At 44.9% G+C, this 4,323-nt stretch overlaps 1 non-coding gene across 1 annotated transcript; it reads right to left on the bottom strand.

The window, feature by feature from the left end:
* Positions 1 to 3,380: 3,380 nt before the first annotated feature.
* LOC134913481 (U5 spliceosomal RNA) lies at positions 3,381 to 3,495 on the bottom strand. Its single transcript, XR_010177236.1, has one exon. It is a non-coding gene; the product is annotated as a U5 spliceosomal RNA (small nuclear RNA).
* Between the last annotated feature and the right edge of the window lie 828 nt (positions 3,496 to 4,323).

Here is a 4,323-nt window from a genome sequence, read left to right as displayed (position 1 = left end):
GGCAGAGGTAAATGCAGTGACAGGGCGGAGGTAATGGCAGGGACAGGGCGGAGGCAATAGCAGTGACAGGGCGGAGGTAATGGCAGGGACAGGGCGGAGGTAATAGCAGGGACAGGGCAGAGGTAATGGCAGGGACAGAGCGGAGGTATTGTCAGGGACACTGCAGAGGTATTGTCAGGGACAGGGCGGAGGTAATGGCAGGGACAGGGCGGAGGTAATTACAGGGACAGGGTGGAGGTAATGGCAGGGACAGGGTGGAGGTAATGGCTAGGACAGGGGGCAGAGGTATTGGCAGGGACAGAGCGGAGGTAATGGCAGGGACAGGACGGGATGTAGTTAATATCCCGGTGGTTGGAAAACCGGCAGTCAGAATAATGATGCCAGGATCCCGACCATCGAGAATGCACCAGGGCACTGTGGATCTTTACGGGTACCTGGCCAAGGGGGAGTTTAAAGACGGGGCCCCAATGGGACGTCCGCGCCGGGCTGCTGCTTTCCCTGGCCAGGTGCGGCCAGTCGCGGCCGGGTGCTGTTGGCGCTGCTCCTTCCCTCCAGCCCAGAAATAAATGGCAGGATCGGCGGCACTGTATTAATAATAAAATAGCCCAGGCAGACTCAGCGGCAGAGGCAGGGAGGGAGCCAGATAGCCAATATGGAGGTAATGGCAGGTTTTACCTCCACCCTGTCCCTGCCATTACCTCCGCCCTGTCCCTGCCATTACCTCCATATTGGCTTTCCACGTCCCTCCCTGCCTCTGCCGCTGAATCTAGTGCCTAGGACTGGTGGGACTCTGACTTATAATTTACTGCACTACAAATAGGATGGACAGATCACCGAGGATAAATGGGACGTTTTCTATATATATTCCGGCTTGTATCCACACGTGTGATGAATTACAACTAAGTCTAGGGCATGCTGCGCTATTTCTAACACTTCTACTCTTGGCTTGAATGAACTAACATATTTATAAATTGTGTCTATGTGACTGGACGACACTGTGAGCAATAAGCAAGCGGCTAATTAATCTGTTGAAGCTTGAAAAATATCCTTGGGCTACTAACCAATTGAGTGCATGTGTTGGAATACTAACAGGGATATCGCTACATTGTTGCTAAGGTTGCAAGAAGTGAAATAACTATTCATATGATACAGTAATACAAGTATAAAGCTGCATTGTGTTGAAAAAGGCATCTGTTATATTACGGCTACATTGTGGTTACAATAAAAATAGGATTTTGGTACTTACCAGGTAAATCCTTTTCTTTGAATCCATAGGGGGCACTGGAGTACTCTTGGGATATGGACGGGCGTAGCCGAACAAGGGCACTGAATATTTAAATTTAGGACCCTCCCCCCCCTCCATATCCCCGAGTACCTCAGTGTACGACCTCAGTGTTTTTTACTGAGCGAACAGGAACGATATAGAGAGGTTGACAATGGAGAATACCTATAACATAACGGACAACACAATGTTGACCCATAACCTTACTGTCAACTAAACAGTTGACACCATAACCGATAGAACTTTATAATTTGAACCAATCGGTGAAAATGTGTTACCATAAGCTCCTTTGAGCTTAATATCAATGAAGTAAAACTTGTTACCCTAAGCTCCCTTGAGCTTAACACAACCCAGGTAAAACTGCTCTGGGTGGGCGTCCAGTGCCCCCTATGGATTCAAAGAAAAGGATTTACCTGGTAAGTACCAAAATCCTATTTTCTTTATCATCCACTAGGGGTCACTGGAGTACTCTTGGGACGTACCAAAGCTTCCCTCGTGGGCGGGAGAGCTGTTTGATACTTGTAACAGTAGGCAGCCCAAAGCTAAATGCTGATGGCGCCACCATTTATAACGTGTAAACGTGCACAAACATGGTGCACATGAAGGCTATATAGCCGCGTTTTAGACACTCCACGACCCACTGGGTCTGACATTCCCACAGAACCTGTGGCATGAGCTATTACTGACGTAGGCGATTGTAACTTAGCCTTAAAGTAAACCTGACTTGTAGTCATTATTATTACCCAACTGGATAATGTCTGCTAAGAAACTGGCTAACCCCAGTTGGCAGTATCATAGAGAACAAACAACGTATTTATATCACATACTGTTGACGTTCGGGACATATATAAACGCGTAATGCGTGTACCACATTCAGAATTCTAGAATGTGCTGTCCACACAGGAACCCCTATTGGTATATTGATGTGAAGAATACGAAAGCGTGATTCGTCCGAAGATCTGCTTTGTCATGAGAAAACTCAAATACGGTGGCTTGGAATACAAGGCACCCAAATATGAAAACAAAACCCTTGCCGAAGCCAAGGCTATAAGAAAATTGTTTTCCAAAGTGAGAAACTTAATTCCCATTTGTTGAAAGGGTTCAAAATATGAAAACTGTAAGAAATCTGAACCCCAACTTCAAGTCGCCTGGCGCTGTAGGTGGGATAAATAGAGTGTGAACTTTGATGACACCTTGTAGAAAGATGTGTACAGACGCCAATAGAGGCAAACGTCTTTGAAAATAAGTTTACCACACAGATACCTGCACTCTTCGTGCAGATCAACGCAGTTTTCCATCCCACCCCGTTTAACAGAATACGGATTACTTGAAGGATGATGTTGGAAACTTCTGAGGTTTACAACCTATGTAAGCACACGAAATTTTGTAAAAATGAGCTGCCTTAAACGGCTTACTATTTCGTAACATGGTTAGTATAACCGATACTGTAATGCTCAATTTCTTAAGAGGGCGGTCTGCACCCTCACCCCGTCAACCGCAGCTGCGGTACCTAGATAATAGGTACATAGGTAACTATGGGTAAACTAACGTTCCCTGATGTAACAGGTTGGACGTATTATGAGCGGGCCAAGATCGTGTGCAAGTATTCCTTGAAAATTCGAGAAGCAAACTTCTCCGAAACCCATGAGCTACCACCAGTATGACTGTGACAACTGTCTTATGAGCCGTTTTGACAACAGAGAGAGCAGCGGAAACTGGTGGAGCCAGATACACGATGATGAATGACCACATGAATGTGAGAGACTCCACCGCCACTGCCCTTGTGATCTGTTTTGTACACATACTGAGCTTTTGTAATTGTGGCGAGATGCCATCATGTATACTTGAGGGTAACCCCCTTCTGTGGACTCACCTATGAAACACCTCTGGATTTAATGTCCAGTTTTCAGGATCCAAATTCTGACGGGTGAGATCCTCTGTCTAACAGATGTCCACTCACGTAATGATCTCTTGACATTTTCACATAATGGTGTTCTGAGCCATTGAGGATTTGAGTCACATGCCGCATTGCCATGCGGCTTCTTGGTTCTCACTGGTTGTTGTGTATGCAACTGCCGTTGCCTTGTTTGACTGCTTAAGGCCAGCGTGAGACAGGCATCAAACATTTACCTGAAACTCATGGTTGTTCCTCTCCACAGAAATCTTTAGTAAAAGGCGAAAGATTTATTCGTTCTGAAGAGAAAATAGAGTATATACCTGGTCAGACTGAAAGCGAATCATGTATTGCATTGTAAAATGCACAGAGTTCTAGGACCTTTATCGACAGCAATCTGTCGTGTTTTAGAACCTTTGTCGCTGATTTTAACTACAAATCCTGACCCTCTGCGACTGTCGTCCAGAGTATATGCACCCTTTTCCCTCTGTGGGAAACGCGAGTGAAGGGTGGTGAACTAAATTGAAAACACATCTTTATTCTTAATAGGTGAATACACCAATGTACCGCTAGTGTGCGTGTTTTGCACTAATTACTAGACGTACATTTGTTATTGCTGGTGTAGTAGGTAAAAGTCTTTGATTTACCGTATTTATCATCTTACCTAGGCATTGACATCGTTTAGACGGAATTAGATGCGATTGTTTTCGAACTTGATCTGCTACCGCAGTATACCTTAGTAGCGCAAGTTAGAGGAACTTTGTTGAGACAGAGTTCTTATGTGAGATGAGCTATCATCCCAACATCACTTTGGTAAATACCCAAAGCGATAAGCAACGGTAGATATGAAATGGTTAATGGTTGTGGCGATTTGCAAACGCTAGAACCTGTGATGAACATACCGGACTGGGTAAATACGCATTGTCAAGATCAAATGCAATTATGCAAATTTTGTGGCTCCAATAAGCAAATACTAACCGCAGAAAATCCATTTTCTACTGTAGTAAATGACTTTTGATATTGCGACAGAGCTGTTTGGTCTTGCTAAAACAGAGGTGAATAAATAACTCTGACTCTGTTGGCGTACTACTGCCTGGTTTATAAACCAGCAAAGACTAAATGACAACCTGCCAAACCGTTCGACAGA

This window comes from Pseudophryne corroboree, chromosome 4, assembly GCF_028390025.1.
Source record: "Pseudophryne corroboree isolate aPseCor3 chromosome 4, aPseCor3.hap2, whole genome shotgun sequence".
NCBI classification, from domain to species: Eukaryota; Metazoa; Chordata; class Amphibia; order Anura; family Myobatrachidae; genus Pseudophryne; species Pseudophryne corroboree.
This window is presented reverse-complemented; position numbering and strand designations above follow the sequence as displayed.